The following is a 21,743-nucleotide window of genomic DNA, read 5'->3' on the forward strand; positions in this document are numbered from 1 at the left end:
AGAACACACAAGGAGAAAGACATACAGCATTCATTGCCTCATCATTTAAATAAATATGGTGTATAACCTCCCAGAGAAAATAAGAGGAAACAAGCCATATCAGCCACCCCCCACACCTTTATAGAGGTTCAGGGAATAGGTGAAGTGGCATTAGACATCAAAAGGAGCACTGGCTGGTGACCAACTGCATAAGAGAAAAAAAAGGCTTCAAAGAGAAACTGAACCTATGTGCCAGTGAAGCTTCCCCTACTTACTAAGACCATTGTACCAGGGCAGCAGACCCTACCAGTGACTGGCACCAACATCACTCCACTGCCAAAGGAAAGGAAACTAGAGAAAAAGGAAAAGGCTCCCCCCTCCTACCACATTCTGTGGCAAACATGCAATATCAATCATACATATAGACTATTGTGCCACCTCAGCCAAAACAATCATAGGAATTGAGTACTGGAGGGTCTATCACAACACTCAGCCTATGTAAAGATGGCATAGACAGGAATGAAACTTACACCCCCAGTAATGTTAACATTAAAGACTAACTAGCACAGTGCCAAAGCAACACAAAAGCAGCCCTGGGCCAAGGTGAGAGAGAAGTGTAGCCACTCCCCCCTCGCAGGGTGCTGTGTGCAAGTTCATGCAAACCAACAACTCTACTGGAACTAGGAAAATCACAGCTACGAGAGAAATGAACGCAGCAGTGAGAAATTTCAAGAGACCACACAGACCACCATCACCATTCTGGCATTCATACATGCTTCAGATGAGGCTCATGAGGCCAAAATCTGAGAACTGGGTATGGGTGTCTCACTGCTTCATCAATACCTCAGAAATGTGGGTGACAGAATCACAGAGGCATAGGGGAGAGTATATTGATTTGGAGGACATGGTGAAGGTACAGTTTCACTGATTGATTAATTGGGAAATTATCTTAAGCCCCCTTCACTTGGCCCAATAATACCATTGCCAGATTTTCACACATTCAGTGGGGCTCACCGATGCTCAGCAACACTACTACCCAGACATAGGGGACTATATCTGTGGAGCACAGGTCATTAATCAGATTGCACTATTTTTTCAGCCCAAGAGGCGCTAGGGGAGGTTGCCAAAATCACCATAAATGTGTGGTGCCTATTGGATATGATCAAGCGCCTTAGAAATTCAAGTCTAAACGAGAGGCCCCCAAACATACCCCACCCTGGCGAATGAGTCCATGTTGTCTGACCAAATCAAACTTCAGAGTAAAACTTGGGGAAAGACATCTTAATTTGTTTTCAGGCCAATACTAGCTCAGCTCCCCAGCCACTATTCGGTGAGGGAGTCATACACAGCAATAACGTTAGTAAGTAATTTGAAGCGCAAACAAATGACAGCAGAGCTGGAATTCAATGAACAGGAACTCGAAAATAAAGAGAAAGCCGCACAAATGAGCGCATGCAGCAATTATAAAATGCCAAATTGAGATGGCATCGTCTGTCATAAGATTGATGCTATCGAAGTATGGCAGGCATCCCAAAATAGGCTCCAGAACCAGTGCATCAAATCCGGTAAGCTGCTCCACTGCCTCATTCAGCAAAGAAAGTACTAGACATAGTTGCCAAAAAAAAAGTAGCAACAACATTCCTATCTCTACCGAAAGAGACAGCTAACAAGTTTGCCCAATATAACACTTCATAGAACCCCACAAGGACTACCTCAAACAAGAGGCTCTGGCAAAATAATTAAATACACTGTCACTTGCTTGTCTCTCTGCAGATAACTGACCACTTCTAAACAAAACATTAACAATGAAAGGGAAGCCATCGAGGAAAGCACTGCAGCCAAATGGATGTACTTGCTGAATTCTTCTGAGGGCTGGCAAGCTCACCAACTCAACCCAGTCATGATCTATATTTAAACACAAGTGAGATGGAAGGCTCTGTGAGGCACATATTTCAGTTATACTTAAACCAGTTGATCTAACAGAAGAATGCTCCTCAAAAACTATGATAAGCCACATAAATGCAGAGGACAACATACTTGCTCAGGGTGATTGGACATCCAGTCCCCAGGTGGGCCAAAGAGGTTCTAGCCATGCAGATCACCACTTAACAATATCCAACGCCTTTAAAGACCCTGTCTGTAAAGCTGAGCTTCAAGAACACTTTGCCTTCCTACAAATATTTTTCATGACAGCATTTAAGCGCGTTCTGTGGGCCTACCTATATTCCCTTTTCACCAAGTCGGAATTCAGCCCAAATTTCATTACAGCTACCTAGACACTATACAGTGGTCCGGCAGCTTCGATAAAACTTGAGGGCCCCATTTTGGGCCACTTCCCAATTGGACACGAAGCCCGCTGTCACCTTTGCTGTTCCCCTTAGCCCTTGAACCACATGCATGGAAGCTGAGACCAATTTAAAACGGCACTGGCTTCCTCTGCTAAAGTATCCTTATACATCAACCTCTTAATTTATCAAAGTAGACCCATATCTTTATGTCTGTAGACTATGAGCTTTCTTAATGGTTATTCCAGACTGAAAGTGAACTGGACCAAGACTCTACTCATACGCTTATGCTCCAAGGCCAACAGTAATGCCCGCTCCAATCAAGGACACATACCAGTGAATAGACAACATATTAAATACAGGCATCTTTGTGACTAAGTAAGCAAGCAATCTGGCTGACAACATACAGACCCTACTGGATTTAACTCAAAGACACCCACCAAGGCTCCACGTTACATTTATCAATAAAGGGCAGAATCACATTCATTAGAATGCACCCCCCACCCCAAAAAAAATCCTGTATACTATGCAGAATTACCGGGTCAGATTGCAACAGTCCCTTTTTAAAACCCCTACTTCCCTGTTGATATAATTGGTGAGGACAGACATCCTTGGGTAGTTATGGGAAAATGTTGCAAATCCACCTATCACTGGGAACTGAGCAAGGCTGATTTAATTTCCTTATTTAGGGCTGCACATTTACAGGTCAAAATGATTTGATTATATGGCCCTACTTTGAACCCAAATATAAAACTGAATTATGGGTCCTGGGAGATGTCTCTTCTGTACAAGGTTTGGCAGTAGACAGTGCACTGCCACCAGTGTAGTGACTGAAACATGGCAACCTTCATTAATACACATGCAGTGGTTCAAGAATATTACTGGGGAAACTCCCCTCTGGATAGGAGGAATACTCTCACAAGTCAATGCCCAGAATGATTTAAGGATTGGGATCAATTGGGAATATCAAGATTATGTGCCACTGCATCGTCCCAAATAAAAAAAATCATTTTTTAGAAATATGTGAGGAATTTGGGCGAGTGCACTCCCAGCTATTTATCTACAACTTATGCATGCCCTGTCACTATGTGTTGATGTGGAAGAGATCACTGGTCTTCACTCCATTGAAAGTGAAAACTGCAATGGTCTGACTACCACAGAGAGATTTTGTTTCTCTAATTTATAAAACTACATTAGTACGCCAGAAGGTTTCCTCAAATGTAAAGAGGCCTGGGAGGCAGATTCAGAGCCTCTCGACGGTGACTATGTTCACTAGATACCACACAGTACAATTTAAATACCTATATAGGATCCACTTAACCTGCAACAACCATGGAGCAGGAGGTGTAGTCTTGATCCGACCTATCGCCAAACTGAAGTATAGAGTCTTTCTCCATAAGGGTTGGTCTTTCAGAGAATCGTTTGCCATTATTGGGAACCATGTTTAGTACAATGCATGTGGTCCTAGGAAGCCTAAACTTAAATCAGCCTGGTTAAATATTCTAAAAGACAAAGGACATTCAAGAGCCGAAAAAGCCTATGACAGAGGCTGGTGTTGGCCAAAAATAGCTACTGCCCACAACTGGAGAAAGTCAACCGCCCTTAGTGTGCAGCAGTGGAAAGCAGGCTAGCAATGTGTAGCATCCTTGAACGGCCAATACCAAAGGCCAAAGGCTGTCACCAAAAACAACAAACTCAGAGAGGAAGATTGAAACTGATGAGGAACTGGGAAGTACGCCCATGTAGGGCAGAAAATATTACTGATACCCTGGAGTAAAATTCTAACTAAGCATGGTAGACGTTTATCAATGTTACACAATGGTAAGAGTGCATGTAAAAAGTCTAACAATGATGTAAGTTTAAAACGTGTTTCGTTACTTCAAGTTGCAGTGATCAAAAATACAAAGGTTTAAAAATGCACAAATTAACAGTATCTGAGGACACATCATAAAACAAGTTTCATCTGTTTCTGTGTATACTTCTGAAGTTTCTTATCTGGTAACGTGGAGCATCTCTCGAGGATCTGAATCACAGAAGCAGGTGTGGGAGGTTGGCTTTTGAAAACGTGATGGATCCTTTTTACCCCATTTCTTGAAGGGGTGTCATCAAGGGGGATTAGGGGTGGAAATCCTTGTGAAAATAAAGCAGGTTATGGAGGATATTTGTCCCGCAAAGCAAAAGGTTTTTGCAGAAAACTCTTGGAAAAGCCCCATTTTGCTTGAAATGTCGCCTGCATGGGAAGTTGAGCAGATTTTACGCGGCTTACATTTAAATATCACACACAAATCTAGTATTTTGTGATGCGGTGCAAGTAATTCCTCGTTTTGTGTTCTTTCTAGTATGGTTTTAAGCGTTTTGGATACTGTGTTTGTGATCTGTGTTTTTGATTTATCACTTTTTTTTAGCTGTGTCATAAGTGGTATTTAATGGTCTTGGATGCCCTAACAGTGGTTGATACTTTGTATGATACACCTAAAATATGAAACTTGAGATTTTTTTTTCTTCTAGCAGGAGAGCCAGTGAGGTGCTGTGGATGATAAACAGTGTTACCTCCTATGCATCTTAATGTATTTCGTCCAAAGATGGAAAACAGATAAACGCAGGACAAGAAAGTGTGCAACGGTAGCGTCAGAAAACTGGCAATACAGGGCAGGAGAGACGGAGGCTGACATAGAACCAAATGGCACAATAAAAACACAAGTAAAAACAGAGCCAATCATCCATTTCAGGGAGAAACCAACAGAATGCCCCATCATCAAACAGCTACTATACCACACTGAACATCATCAATCATGTTTACCTCATAGGTGATAATTTCAACAGACCCTTAAATAGATCAAATATTTGGCAGCAAAAATCCGCTTAACTCTACACCTAAATAAAATGCACAGGGCCTTAATGTCATTATTAACAAATCAAATATTCTAGGCCTGCTTTAACATATGCCCAGTTTATCGCAGCTCGAGATCATAACTAGAGTTTAATTTGTACCAATACAATCGCAGCAAGAACGAGAAACATCACTCATTACTTGGAGTTTTCCAGCAACAACTGAACCCATTTTCAGCCAACAAACATTTGCAAACTGGGGCAGTAGGGTACAGCGAGATGAGAGATGCGAAAAAAACACCCAATGGTGCTCTGATCGAGACCTAAACAATTAGATAAACAGCCGCTCTGAAAACAGAGGTGGCTTAAAAATGAATTTACCAACATAGAAGAAAACACTGTAGCTAGTTAATAGATACTGTGAAACGGAATCTTCTGACCTTGCTCAGGGGCCCAAGAGCCGAAATGGCGCATTCAAAATTTCTAGCAAAGGTGTGACAGAGCTGTGGAGAACCGCCTTAAGCCACACTGCCTCTTGAGGACCTGGACCGTCGCCGGACTCAAAACTCCTGCAACACTATAAAAGTAATTACTTTTCTAACCCGCTAGGATATCCACTGCCTCCAAGAAACAGAGCATTGCACCATTCTGCAATGAAAGTTTTCTGGGAAGTCACCCTCCCCGCAGTCAGAGCCAAAAGATTTGGGCGACCATCTAGGAGTTTGACAATTTACAGCTCAACTACCATAGATACGACCTGCAGCATTCTGTAGCCTAGTCAATCAGGTCATCATCGTGGAAGACCACGAAAGGCTCTATTCTGTCCCCCAAGGGTGACCGGGCCAGCTCCTGCAATTATCGCCGTAGACCCTCTTAGATGAGGAGGTTAAAGTATTTGCCAAAACCTTGCTAAAAGATCTCGAAAACTGGGCCATTGAGAAAAAAGTAGTACCCTTTTAGCAAACCAGTTTTCAACAGAATTGCAGCACAATAAAGAATATTGTTCACTGTCGCATATATATGGCCCATTACTCAATCAACTCTCTGTGCCCTCCATTATTTGGATACATTATGGATTGTTCCATGACCCTTTGATAAGGCAGACAAACATTCTCTGGGCTAAACAAGGCAACTGGGATATACCAAATCCACTATTTAATGCAATCATGTCACTTTACATGTCACTTTATCAGGTCACTGCACCAATAGTAACTGACACAGGACTGAAAACCGGATTTGTAATCACCCCAGAGTAATTCTTTTCTATACAGCTGACATACCCATAGCACTAGCTAGAGGGAGAACTTTTCTGCTAAGCAGAGGAACTCAAAACATCCAAATTCTGCAATCCGCGGATTACCTATTAATTCAGGACCCAACCATGGTAGGCCTGATGCATGTTCTTGGTAAATTATATGCTTACAATCAATAGAACAAACTAATAACAAACAAGTCAAAAACTAAAATCATGACCTTTGGAAAACACGAAAACAAGGCTGGAAAACATGATATTTAGGCTCAAGAAAACTGGCCCATACACCCATATTATAGTTATCATGGCAATTGGATATCGAAAACCTGCTCTTGGAGATATCACCTCTCCTGCATAAAAAAAGTCCACCTCTGCCCTTACTTTTGGCATCTGCAGGCTTAACGCAAAACTTAAAAGCCAGTTGTCAGATGCTATACTAAAATGAATCCAGGCAAAGTTGTGCCTACATTATCCTACTGGCAACAGGTTCTCCCAGATAAACTTAGACCTCTGCTAGACAAGATGCAATGTAAACGTTTCAGGAAAGTTTTTAACCCCCAAAATGCAACAAAAAGTTCTCAGATACGTCTGGAATTTCGCTTACACAATCATGAACTTGCTCATCATGCAGCTTTTTAAAAATATTGCTTGAGCATTAAAAGACTCATGAGCCGATACCTTAAAAGCACTTAATCAACATAATTGAAGACAAAGTCCACTGATAACCCATGGCCAAACCAACCAAACAGAGCCATCACAGATCTGGAGAAAAATACTGGCCGAAACAGACATCGGAACAAGCTTTAAAACCGCTACAAAAAAAATAAAAAATAAAAATAAAGAATTTGCTTTCACACATCGAGGATTATCCCATCTTGCCTCTCTCAGGCAAAACCACTATAGTTTGCGACTCATGTGATATGCTCACAAAACAACATTATCTGCAGTGGGAACAGGGCAAACCGAACAGACATCATCCAGATGGGAGTCCATCTTTTTCCATTAAGAGAGGAAAGGCGGGACTGGGCTTCACATGCACAAGAACCAAAACAAATGAAGCCTTTGCATATGTCACCAGGAGACCATGAATTCACCTTTTATGTTGCTGCCCAGGTGCTAGAGAAGACAAATCTACTTAAACCAATCTTCCTAAAGTGAGGAATCCGGTCATGGAAGGCAGTGTTAAACTATTGCTTGAAAACAGAAGAGGTCTCAGAGTTGTCTTGCTTTGCGAAGTTCTTAAACTTAAGTTTTATAAAACTGAATTTCCACACGTGACTAAAGAACGTTTATAACTATTTTAACATTTGCCAAAGTTTCGCCTTTTTCATGCTTTCTTTAAAAAAGTGTCACATATATCGGTTTGCTTGTGTGTTAATGTTAATTAACTTAACAATAAACTAATACTTGCTCTTCTGCGCAGAGATAGGAATCGTTTTGACAAACACTGTAAAGCCTCATGGGTGTTTGTTTTTTGTTCTATTTATGGTTTAGGTGATGAATCTACTGCTATAATTCTGAAGTTAATTTTATACTTTTTGACCTTTTTACAGCGTTCAAAAAATGTGAACCTCCCCTCATTAGTGTTCCTACATTACAGTGTTCCTACTCTAAAGAGTAAATGTTTTGTTACCCACAAACTATATTTTGTGTCTGCGTAGAAAACTTCCAAAATTTCATGAAGACATGACAACCTATACCTTAAAGCTAAGGAGACGCCCACAACAATCACACGTCCAACAGAGGGCTGCATAGTGTTCTCTTTAGCAGTACACTTAAAGTGACCACATTGTGAGGACTATAGAACACACTGCCACACAACTGTGGCACTAGCAGCTAGCAACATCTTACATGCCTACAATGACCTCTTTCTCTTCTTCCTCTCCTTACCCCTCCCCCTCCCTCTCGCAGGAATGTTGCACTGTGTCCAAACACTATTAGTAACCAACAACCACTTGAACACTGACTTTTGCAGCATGAATCTTTTTCTGGATTCACATCATGTGCATGTTTCAGCTATCTAAGTAAGGGGTGGTCCTTGTCTTAGCTTTCATTTGCTTTTTGAGGTAAAACATAGTGGTTGTGTTGTCTGTTTGGATTTGTACCAAATGTTACCTTACTTGTACTTGGAAGGCCTTTAAAGCTAGGAAGGCTGTTTTGAGGTCCAACATGTTTGTGCGATTGCCGGTTTCCCTGGTTTTCCATAGTACCCTGATGTAGAAGTTCACTAGGGGAAAGGACTCAAGAGGGGTAAGACCACAGTGAATGCGAGCCACCTCCAATGTCTGAGACCCAGGAGGAGAAGGGATGTCCCAGGAACCTGAGAGCACGGCGAACTATCGCAGGAAACTGACTGCAACCCAAAAGAGGGTGTAAGTCCATATCCACTACGATCATCCCCACCAGACGACATTGCTATTCACAATGCAGTGGTCAAGATAGACACGGAAATATAGGGAGTGTAACTGAAAGAGAAAAAACACAGGCCTGTTTCCTGATGGAAACCCTTTTGTCTTTGCAAAGCAGCAGCCAATACCTCCCTAAGGTGCCAACAGTCTTAGGGAAGGGAAGCTTTCAAGGAGCTGGCAACTCCAAGAGTGGAGAATACACGTATGCTCTTCTCAATGCATCCCTTATACATAAAGGGCAATGCAATATAGTACTCCATCCTTGCAGCCATTGCTAGGAAAAGAGCCAAAGCCCCCACATAAACAGAACCACTTCCTGAAAAGGGGAGAAGAGTAAAGATGGTGGGCAAAAGATTGAAAGAGGGACTGCAACGCAATGGAGAAGGGGCTGCAATGCAATGCAGAACTGTGAGTTCTAACACTCTCCTGAACCGCTATGTACACCAGCTGTGGGAAGAAATCTGAAAACTAATGCTTATCCCCTATCTCCCCCTCGCCCCCAATCGAAACCTTATTAAAAGAGAACTGTGGTGATACAGGAGGAGTAAAACTATTGCCAGTACTTTCTTGAAATCAGGACTGGACACCGCAGAAAGGGAGGGTAGGCAACTGATCACTGAGACAACCTTGAGAAGGCATACATAGCTGCAAGTGTCAGCCTTTAAATATGAGGGGCAAAGAATGACTGATGTCCCATTCACGGAGGAACATCTTTTAGTAGATCAGTGTACAAGACACTCCAACAAATAAAATTTTTTTTTTTAAAAAGTGGCCATAGGAGCGCTGCAGTTCCATGGACACCGACACAGAGGATTTACTCCAATAAATTACCAAAAAGGGGAAGCTTCCAAACTTCAAACCTGCAGTTGGGGTGTAGCAGAGTGGCCCACAGCAGTTGCTGACTCCCAAAATGCCATGCCAGCCCTTTCGAGGCAGAGAAGAGTAAAGACCAGATTCCCAAAGGGGCGGGCTTTTCAAATGACTTGCCACTAGGAGCACATAACACCTGTGTGATGGGGGTACAGAATAGAGGGATTCCTCCAGGAGCAGATGGACTTCACCTCGGACACATGCATATTCAACATCATTCATCATGGTTACTGCATAGAACATAAACTTGCCACCAAGAAGTTAAAAATATACGAAAGAAGAACTATTTATTATGCCTGTAGCAAGAGGTAGCAGAGTTCTTGCAAAAACAAGCACTAGAAAAGTTACCATCTACAGAGATCAATCAGGGAACCTACTCAGTGTATATTCTGGGTGGCAGAACTGGAAGACACTCCGTCCTATTCAGGTCCTTCGCATTCTAAACAAATTTTATAAAAACCTAAAAATTAAAAATTACAACACTCCAGGAGGTCATTCAGTGACTGCGGAACAAGGACTACATTGCAGCACTAGATTTCAAGGACATCTACCTGCACATACCATTGAACAAGCACAAGAGATCACTACAGTGTCATCTAATGCCTTCCAAACAAGTCAGGGGGAAGGGTGGTAGAAATCCAAACAAACAATACAACCACAATGTTTTACTTCAACAAGCGAGGAGGGACAGGCTCATGAACATGGTCAAAGCTAGCCCAAATCATTTGGAAATGGATCATTTAAAAACAGATAATATTGATAACAATGCATCTAGTAGGGGAACAAAGAAGTAAAGCTAGGCAGGGTAAGTTGACAAGCAACAGTCTCACCAGAAGGAGCTAAAACAGCAGATATTACTAAGGTTTTTCAAGAATGGGGCCCACCAGGGGTAGATCTTATCACCCAGAGACAGCCAGGCTGAGCATAGCAGCCTAACTTCTGAATTCGGAGTCTGGACATTTATATCTCCCCAAAAGCGTGATGGACATTTTAAAAGAAGAGAGATGGCAAGCACATGAAACTGTTCTATTGCAAAGTAGAAAAGATGTCTTGTGGTGCAAGAAAGAAAAACTTTTCCACAGTAGAACACAATACACCATAGTCATCAGGTACCCAAAGTGGCTGCTAGATGAATAGTTAAATAAAACTTTCCTAAAAGTTCACTTGGCAGCATGGTAGCTTATTCAAGGGAACTCATAGGCAGAAGTGTTTTCACCAAGGCAGTCATCAAAAGGTTCCTGGAGGGAGCAAAGATAATAGCTGCACCCAGATCAGCATCAGTAACTATCTGAAGCCTAGACCTAGTCCTAGCAGAGCTAAAGAAGGAACCATTAGAACCACTCATTAAAGCAGACACAAACTTCCTAATTTTAAAAATTGCATTCCTAATTGCCTGCACATCTACACAGAGACACAAACTGCAAGCACTAATGACACAAGGACCTTGCCAACAAATACACAAGGGCAGGGTGGCCATGTAAAGCAACCCATACTTCATACCAAAGGTCATATCACAATTTCATATGACCCAAACCATCCAGTTACCAGGATTTTTCCAAAAACCTAGAACGCAGTCAAAAAGAACCCTCCATACTCTGGGCATACGTAGGGCAGGCATGTACTACCTAGAATAATCAAAAGAAAACCGGAACCAGAGGCAATTCTTTGTTTCTTTTTCAGGAGTAGACAAGGGCTCACCAGTAATAAGTCACCATTGAAAGATGGATAGTCCAACTAATCCAAAAATGTCACACAAAGGCTGGCACGCAACTAGAAGAAAAACCTACAGCCCATTCCACAAGGAAAAAGAAGGCACTCTAGCCATTATTTTTTTTTTACAAAACATATCTAACAATGATGTATGTATAGCAGACACCTGGTCACAAAACATTATTTTGGAAATTCAAGTCAGTAAGGAAGCACAAGTGGGACAAAAAGTACTAAAGGTTCTATTGGTAAGAACAAATTAATTTCAATTCAACCTCCAGAAACAAAGCAAGGATATCTCTAGAAAATCAAATCACAGCATGTGAATCCAGAAATGATTTAAATATTTTCTAGATTCACATGCGACCCACCCACCTCCAAGAGAAATGAGTTGCAAAATAATGTAGGGCTAAAGAGTTATGTTTTGAAAAATATAGGAAGCAAAGAGGGCATAAACAAAATCGCCAAAAAGGAGACAGAATCAGTAAATCACGACCACACACATGAGCTTCTGAAGCGCACAGTGACATCACAGGGGGGCCGAAATACCATTAAATGGCAACAGGTGACGGCCAACAACAAAAAGGAGCAAGGAGAGGACTAAGAAAATTATTCTGGACCCAATAACTAGACTGCAGAATAACGCACAGCATGCAAATCTAGAAAAATCTTCAACATGCAAAACTACTCCTATAGACAATTAATCATTTTATTTCAGACTGTGGAAAGATAAGTTGAGATATGTAGTTATATGCAGAAATCCCATCACAGCACCTTTACTGGGATGAAAAGAAACTAGAGGTCAGTTTTTAGGCAAGCTTCAAACTAAATGATATGTAGCAAATTCAGTATTTCTACCAGAGAGAGAAGAGTGAGGGGAGGAGGTGGTGGTGACATGAAAGGAGTCCTTTAGATGTCAGATATCAAGTAAGAATACCTGGTACATACGTTCCCAGTGAGTAGACAAGCTACAGAGATCCAGCAATGCAAAAATGGGTATCCTAAAATAGGTAAAAAGTGCATGTCAGTTCTAGAAACATGCTGAGCAGAATCCAAGGAAGAGGCCAGAAGAGCCGGTGCAAACATTTTGGACAAGAATTGAAATCTTAATGTCTCACAGGCAGAATTAACACTCTAAAAATTGCAGTGTACCTACTTTGGCCATACTTTTAAGAACACTAGTAGTCCATAGCAGCCAAGATTGTGCAGCAGAAGAGTGGACCATGGAAAATGTAGTGCTTGCATCTTGCTAACATGAACAGGACTCCTGACATCTTGATTACCAATATTTCAAGTATGGCAGACAATGTGCCCTCTGGCCCATAACACCCACCCCGCTCCCACCACCCAAAGAAGTGTTCTATGATCTGCTAGACTGCAATATACTGCTGAATAGGAAGCAGAGGGAAATCCCTGAGGGGATGGAGCCAGTGGATCTAAAAAGAAGAAAAAAATAGATGTATGTTCTGATATGAAAGCTTCCTTAGTACACAAATCAGTTCTCAGCACTTGATACCATTGAAGGAGCTCTTTGGTGTAGAGAGAGCTCATGTCGGTAGAGGCACAGAGTTTAAATAATGAAACTAATTGATAAAAGGAATTGTGACTGGTGAATAAAAAGTACCCGGCTCTACAGACGTTAGTGCTGTGGTTCGTTTTTCTGGTTGCTTCCTTTTAACAATCTAGAGTTGAAATATCACGCAAAGTTGCTATGCCTATCACTCTGCTGTAAAACACCCTGGTACATGGGGATCTCATGGTTTTCATTTATTCAGGCAGTGCCTCACTTAAGAATTAGACTAAAGGGAAGATATACTTACTCAGACTGGTATGTCCACATTTTGTGACTTTCTATACATTTGCCCAGTACCCGCTACCCATATCCATTTGGTTGTCAAATAAGGTTCATTTTAATAAACTTGTCCAGTGGCTTCAGTTGCCTGTGCTCTTGCTATTTGTGACCTTACATTTGTGACACACTCGCACATTATAGAACATTTGGAGAAAAGGTTATGCTGTGCCAATGTTGAATGGAGACTAAGGGAAAACCGTTAGAAAAGGGAACTCCATTTTTAACCAGCACTTGCAAAGCCAACAGGTTTGATACTTGTATAGCATGCATGCATGTATGTTGTAAGCTATACAAACCTCAAACCTGCTGTACTGAAAGGCAGGAAAAAAATGAAAAATTAGTGGTAAAGAAAATAAAACATACCCGTTTTTCGTAGCATCCATGTTTTTCCAACATCCTTATGTTGGCACTCACTTTCCAGTTCTACTGGGCCGACGGCCTACAGATGTTGATCTGAAGCAGTCCCACACGCACTCAGGTGGAGTGAGGACACGCCCAAGCACACAACTGAAAAAACAGTCTAAAATACTCCTGTAGGATGGACATGTTGCAAACAAATGGCTGAAAGTTCCAGAGCAAAAAAAAAAAAAAAAGCCAGTTGCTGCAAGAGGTGGACCCAAAACACTGGAAAATAGGTATCAAATACGAAAGTTTTGCTCTAGAGCTTTAGGGCACAAGTACTGTAGAGGGTGCTTGAGAATAGTCAAGAACTGAACATGAACTTAAAAATTAGTACATACACTTTGTATATATACACATCTACATATTGGACGAAAACAGTTAAAGGGGAGTTATGGCTCTGGATCAGACATGTAAAACCTCTGAAATCCGCCCGTTATAGTTATCAACGCACACAACAGACACTGTAACTCTAACTGGGTTTTTTCTATGAATGCTCTTTTTTTCCTCCTCTAATTTCCAATCCTTGCCAGGCAAGGCCTTTGGCTGAGCAAAGCAGAGGTTACTTGTAGGGCTTGGCCTATTGCACACCTCACCTGCTCTACCTCGTACGCTATCAAACTTTATTTTCTCAAACTTAGTCTTGAGTCACAGACCACTTCCCATTTTTCACAAAATGTTCCCTGCTTGGCTTGTGATTTGGTTTTGACTCCTGCACTATTTTCAGCATTTTTTCTTATATGGGTCTCAAGTTTTCCATGCCTCTGGATACATCTGATCAGTCCCTTGGATTAGGTCTGCTCTGGGAGTGGGCCCACATGGATGTGCAGATTCTATTCAACATCATGAAGCTCACAATTGAGTGCCAACATAGAAATTTCAGGATGGCTGAAAAAAAAAAATCAGTGCCATAATCCAGACAATCACATTTCTTAAAGAAATTGAAATGTGATTGACAATATACGAGTCATGACTCATGAGTTCAAACAACAGAGCTATACAGGTGTGTTAAGCCTTTAAAGCCTGCTCTGTAATTTTTTCTCTAACACCAGTATCTGAAAAACTCTTGAATTGATTTACAACAAACCAACAAAAGTACACTTTCGGAGTAAAGTTCCTTGTTATGCCATGTTCATGTAAATTCATTCAGCGATTCAGTTTGAGGATCAGTCAGGTGTATACCAACAGCTTGTGCTTTTGTAATCTAGTAGCATAACACAGGCTTGGGGTGGGTCTGGGGCAAATGGAGTTTGCTTCGGCGCTGGCATAGAAAGGACCAGACTGGAACCAGGGGCTGGGATGGAAGTGCTTACTGGCACTGAAATGGACTCAGAAACATGCCTAATGGGGGTCAGTAAGCGTATGCGGAGGTCCAGGTCTGCAGCTCAGAGGGCCCAAAGTAACGTCTTAAGGAGCAGGAAACATCTGAAAGGACTATAGAAAGGCCTCCTTTAAGGGTTGCTACTTACTACGGGGTCGGGAAGGGAATTTTGGCATGCAAGAACCTGTTACAGCACTGGATCCAAGCCAGAAGACACTTAAGATGTAGCTTTTGACAGATGTTCTTGTGCTGTCTTACCCGATTTTGAGTGACGGAATGAAGCTTGTTCCTGCTTAACTTTCTTCTGCTAATGGCAAAATTTAAACTTCAATTTACCAGAAGGCTTACAGCGGGAACTGGACTTCAGATAGGACCAGCTCCTTAAACAAAATCACAAGTGGCACCACAACTTGGAGTGAGGCTTATGTTTGGTCTGTGACCACCTCTTTTGTTTCGCAACATCGAGTTGCGACGCACACTACCAGATCGTAATCAGGTGCATGATTGCACATATATTGTACCGCATATGGAATTGGAGATCATCACCGAGATACATTCTGAAGTTGCTCGAACAGTTGGAAGTGGAGCTCTGGAATGGAAATAAAGACATCAGCATGCAGGGGTGGTGCTTAATGCAGCTCCGCTTCATCACTTACAGGGCGGTACAGATTAAATAAAGTGCCATATGGCACCACCTATTGGCACGCTGGGACACTGGTGGGCAATTCTCCAGATAGGGGGGACACTCTAAGGTGAGGGATTTCCATTGATAAGTACACATCAGAAATATACTTGAACCAACTTTGTTTAAAATGTTTCTGGTCAAAAGGGCCCGGTTCTTACCTTTTCAGAAAACTAGTACAAAATCTGAGACAAAGGTATGAGGACACGTACCATTTCCAATGCAGCAACGGGTCAAGGAGCGCAGAGAATGAATTAAATCTCAAAGAGTTTCGTTTTAGCTTCAGATGTAGGTGCAGACCGAGTGACTTGGATGACGAACTGCACTGCTCTTTATATTACATATAACAAAAAAGCAAACAAAACCGACACTTTAATTTCTTCATTTACATCTCCACTTATAGAAAAAGAACAGTGGAAACCAACTTTGCTAGCAGAGAGTTCACTTAAAAGGGCAATCTTGAGGGCAAAACTAGAAAACCCACTGTAATAAGGATTGACAAGCTCTCAGAGCACAATAAAAGTTTTACAAACTGCCACGTTTCGAAATACCTAAACATAACGCTGAGGGCTAAATTCAACCTTGACACACACCAATCCCAGAACACATGAGAAATCTTTAGCCATATATCTAAAGCAATACAAATTAATAATTAAGATTAACATTTTTGTTGACAAGATACACAAATATTAAAGTTACATTCTGAAAAAAATTGATTCAGTTAATCTAATATCAATGTTCTAATCCAAGAAAGCATACCTTTATAGAAATACATGCATATCTAACTTCAAATATAGATTTACATTCCATGTTTAGACAGTATAGTGAGTGTTGCCATTATATCTGCTTTTGATACACTGATTTTTATGTTGTTCCTGCATTACGTCCACACGTACGGGGTTATTTACATTTAACTTAACTCACGCGATGGAAAACTAGCTAAAATAATCAGGGTAATATACCACAACAATAAGCACTCGTGGGTGGTCACAGCACCAATGAAAAAAGGCACGTCAACCCCTTCAAATGTACTCAGGTTATAGCCTTTGCATGTTGTGCACGACAAATAGGGGAGAAAAGTGTTCCAGAAAAAGTGCATCTAATGTTGGTGAAGAAAAGAAAGGCAGCCGAAACTTTAAAAAAAAAAAAAAAACTAAATGAGAGAGCGCATGAAATAAGTAAAATCATCAAGCTCTAATTCAATTCGAGCACTCAAAACCCTCAAAAAAGGATGACTATCAGAAAATTGCACAATGTCAAGGACATAATGACATTCCGCCACATTAGTTGGAAAGTTTTAAAATGTTAGTAAACTTACATTAACAGGCATTAACAAGCATTGCCAAAGCCTTTGAAAGGAGCTAGCTATCCGTTTAGCTTTGTCAATGCTTGTTGCTGATGCTGTCAAAATTGCATGTCCCAGTTTGAGGACAAATGCACGTGCAGGTATCACCACGTTTTTGCACTGTGGGGGCCATTTTTTTGTTTTAGCAGTTAATTTGCTGCTTCTGCAGACAATCAGAGCAATAACAGCAAAAAATAAAAAGCATTGGAAAAGCCAATAGGTCTCACTTTCTTTTACCTATTGGCTTTGCAAATGCGTTTTACTAACTGCATCGTCAAAAATCAAAATTGGCAATGCTGGGCACCATCTCAGAGGATAAAGGAAAGAAAATGGTGCAATGCTGTGGATGCAAATTAGGGCTATCTCATCTCACACAACACATGCGCGCACCTTCGGAATGACGATGGACATGGCCAATATGGTAGACATCACAGATGGGCAAATAAAAAACGATTTGTGCAAAAACACATTTTTACAATAAATGGCTGCTGCCAAACCCTCCACAAACCTTAAAATGTAAGCTAATTAAGTTAATTTTGGGGGTGGAAGCGGAGCAGATTGGGAGAGAAGTAGCTGGGATTTGGCAGGCCAAGCAAGCAACAGAACAAAAAAAAATAAGCTATCGAGAGATGGGGAGAGAAATGATTAAGGGGGGGTGGGATGAGGGGGCGGTTTCTCAGGGGCAGTGAGGGAGCTAACAGAGCATGCAAGAGAGGCAGGTGTTTGGAAGGGGAAGCAGTACATAACGGAGAGAGCTAAAAGACGTGCACTCAGAGTGCTGAAAGACAAAGAAACAAATAGTTTTCTGAATGTGAGCTGGGGAAGGATACCGGTCAGCCAATGAAAAGGATGAGGCTATGCTACAGGGAAGGAACAAGCACAAGAAGGTGAAGGCAAACCATCAAATAAGGAGCAAGCGAGAGCGACAATAAAGCAGGCCGCTGGGTAACAATGGGCAGGCTCTAAGCCCGCTGTATGTTTTTTAGTAGGGCCTATAAGAGGTCTTCAGCAACCAGACAGCTAAAATCTGTCTGGTAGGCGAGACCTAAAAAGTATGCGCCACGTAAGCGCATGATGGCGAAAGTAGTAGTTTGGTAGCAAATGCCTGCAAACAAAAAATAGATAAAAGTAATAGGACGACTGTGGAGCAATGGAGGGTGAGGGGGAGTGGGGGGGGGGGGAAGGGTGGCAAGCTTCTCAGAGGACTGTTATAAGCAAAAGAAAACAGGGAGGAGCTGGGATGCAACAGAGAGGGGAAGAAAAATAAACAAGAAAGAAAGCTGGGACGACTGAACAGGGGAAGCAATAGACAAGGTGGGAGAAAGGTTCAAAACAGTGAGGGGGACGCAGCAAACAGGGGAGAGCGAGAGAACACATGCACTCTCATGGTGATAATTATAGGAAAGCCAACCAATCATATGCTAAGGAGTGACCCAAAGTCCACTTCAAGTATTGGCATTGTACACAATACGTCTTCAACAGACATCTAAAGCAGTAGCTAGGCTAGACCTACAGCTAAGAACAATAAACCTTTACAAGCAGGCCACAGCAGCATCCAAAACCTCAAGTGTCCCTCTCCATTAATGAAAGAACCTTTGCTACTGGCAACCTACTCCAAAAGAGTAAGTCCCTTGGATCCAGCTATAATGCTAACTAATCACAATACGCATTTCAGGAAAGCTTTACACCTTCAGCATAGTCAAAACATCTGCATTACTTTGTGCTGGAGAGAATAAACCTTTACATTTCCCAGATGGAGAGTAGGTTTTCGCCTTTGATATTCAGTTACTGCATCATATCTATAGAATATCAAAGCTGCAGCGCACAGGAATGATGCAGCAATAGCAGAAAGTTGTTAATTAAGAGCAAAGGTCTGCACGACTGATAGCCATGTATCAATCTCTACACAGGATTTATTAGTGAAGGAAGTCACATATAACTGGCAGAAATTTCTAAAATCCACAAAGGGAAGAAACGCAGAACCCAGAAGTAACCTCTCACACGTACCAAAGCCTTTCAGAGTAAACACCGAGCCATTTCAGGCACAGGTTCTCAGGCAACCTCATAGCAATGTTGAGTCCAGAATCAATTTTTGCTGCTTGCAGGACTGAAATCCATGCTTCAATTTACTGTTTCTCTCTCTTGAAAGGGTAAGATCTAGAACCACAAAGTGTGAAGACCAATGTAGGCAGAGATATCAAGGACTAGAAAAAGGTACTTTCAGGCCTAATTACATAGTAAGCATTGACAAATCTAATAGGTTTGGCCTGTAACAGTGAGTGCACATCTGTTAGCTTTGCCATGGTTCTGGTGTTAACAGTTAATGGCAAAAACCATGGTACTTTCACAGCAGGTGGGCATGAGCACACGTACAGCATCCATTGTGGAATGCCCTTCCTAAATCATAACAAAAAACGCTTTAAAATGGCGGGTTTGAATGCATATGCATGTCTACCACATTGGATTTTTTTTTTTACATGCTTTACGAAAACCCATTGCGAAACGGACTATCACCATAGGAGGTGGAATGGTACAGCTAACAGATAACCAAATCAGATGAGCCAAAGCCAACTCTGTTTATATTTTAAAGAAGCTGGAACAATAAGTCTTGCACCTTGTTTCACTCTTAAACCAGCCCATAAAATTGGAGGCTGGGAGGCATCTGAAAAGTCCAGATTGCAAAACCTAGAAGTGTCAATGCAAAAAGAATCCTTTTTGTACAACAGAGTGCTTACCAAAACATAATGTTTATTTGTAAAGTGTGTGTTTACTCAGAAGGGCATCGTGGCAGATGCTTGTTGTCAACCTATTTCTAGATATGGGGGTTATTTATGAGCAAATGTCTTGAAACATAAGCAGCAGAGCTTAAAGCAGCTGCAGCCAAGTGTACCGTAAATTGTATGAGGGTGAAATTATGAAATTAACATGGACTCAACAATCGGTTTAAAATTGCCAACATGTTAATGAGTGTTTATATTAAAGATTGGAAATATATTACAAAATATCTTGTTACTGAGTTTTCGTGCACCTGCAAGTCAAGTTTATGGGTTGTGGCTCACCCAGTCATTTTATTTGTAATCTTTGTCTTCTGGTACATGGAGTAGTCCTTTCTTCATTATAAAGGGAGCACAACAAACACAGAAAGCAGAGGACGTCGTGGGACCAGAGTTTCCTGTTGTCACAGAGTTGATTTCACGGCAGATCCAATAGTCCAAGACACCTCAGATCAAGATGCAGGCACCACTGATCAGCTTAACACTAACAACTCGGGCACTGTGCTCGAGTGCGGAATGGACAATCCTGTTCATAAAAAACACTAACTTAAAAGCCTACTGCACACTAAAGGCCAATATTTCGCTAAACAGAACGAATTTTAATACTAAAACTGCAGCTTGGTAGCTGGTATCAGTAGGTGACATTTGGTCTCGTGCCTCTGGGGGCTTGAATCGGCATTGGGGAGAACAGTTAAAGTCATCTTTAAATGAAAACCAATGCATGCCCACACACCTGGACCAACAAATGACATCTACAGGAGACGCCCTTAAACCCAGTGGAGAGCCGGGTTTACTGTGACAACACACAACAATGTCCCAACAGGTGTTATTTAAAATTACACATGTGTGAAGAAAAAAATGAATAAAGGGAACACACCCAAAGATAAGGGCACAGCGATTGTATTTCAAAGCAGAAAACAGAAGTTAAACAGCATCAACATTACTTCTTACCATGTGCAATATACAGTGAACACAGTGTTCCTGAGAACAATGTGAAATATACGGTGCAAGTGGAACACATGAAAAGAAAGTGAAAAAACAGCAAACAAATGCTGGGTTAGAGCAATAAGGCATTTGCAATCCAATGAGTCTCGCGTTTGCTCGAGTTAGAGAGAGCTATTAGCGTTGTAAATTCCTAACTAAAAATGAGAAGTAAAACAGTTGACATAAGCAAGCCAATTCAAAGTGCCACAGCCACCGTGAGCGCGCAGGAGAGACACAAAAGGAAAAGAACAAGTTTGCTCGCAGTCAAACATATCAGCAAACATTCAATTTTCCATATAACAGGGTCGATGGCCAAGCTGGTAACAAAACTGCTGCAAGGAGGGACAAACGTCAACCATTTACCAAGGATAACAAAGTATTTTTGAAAGCCAAGCCCAAGAACGAGTGATAGCGATGGGCGTGCGTGGTTAAAACACCACAGATAGATTACAACAGGCCAGAGCGCTTGCGCACGACCAAAAAAAAAAAGACATACAAATGTTCCAATTTTTACAAGATCATATCTTCAGTCAGAATCCATGAAGTTTGCTGTACCATGTTTATATTTGTAAAGCGCATAAACCCAAATAGGCATCAAAGCGTTTCGATCTTTACAACATTGAAGTCATCATCAGGACAGAAAAACACACACAGAAATGACTGCTGTCTGGCAATGAATCAAGGTTAGAGCCACAGTCCCAAATACACGGGGGGCAGCAGTCTTCAAAGGATGTTTGTTGCTTCACGCCTAAAGCGTGCTATTATGGCTAGGAAGTGCTGTGCGTAATGTGCACTTCTAGGGTACCATTGAATCGTACCAAGTGTAATGTATTCAACTTGGGAATCCAAGGCAGTAACCACTTGAAGTAGAAATAATTTCAGGGCAGTAACAATGATTCCAGAGGAAAGCACAATTACATTTTGGGACCCCTAGTATACAGGGCACTGAATCAAGCCCTCGTTACATGGTGCAATGCTTCTGCCCCTGCCAACCTGCGTCGGACCTCAGGAAATTTCTTGAGTAGCCACATTTTGGAAAAGAAACATTACATACAG

At 41.6% G+C, this 21,743-nt stretch overlaps 1 protein-coding gene across 7 annotated transcripts in view; it reads right to left on the reverse strand.

The window, feature by feature from the left end:
* The window catches only part of SIPA1L1 (signal induced proliferation associated 1 like 1), a 701,300-nt gene that overhangs the window by 455,335 nt on the left and 224,222 nt on the right, over positions 1-21,743 (reverse strand). The window contains exon 4 of one of the 7 annotated variants that reach the window (XM_069208952.1): positions 15,797-15,914. The exons of the other annotated variants lie outside the window; for them this stretch is intronic. The gene's annotated coding sequence lies outside the window, so the exon portion shown is untranslated. The remainder of the gene's footprint in view (positions 1-15,796; positions 15,915-21,743) is intronic. 7 annotated transcript variants of the gene reach the window in all.

Source organism: Pleurodeles waltl, chromosome 9 (assembly GCF_031143425.1).
Source record: "Pleurodeles waltl isolate 20211129_DDA chromosome 9, aPleWal1.hap1.20221129, whole genome shotgun sequence".
In the NCBI taxonomy this organism is placed as follows: Eukaryota; Metazoa; Chordata; class Amphibia; order Caudata; family Salamandridae; genus Pleurodeles; species Pleurodeles waltl.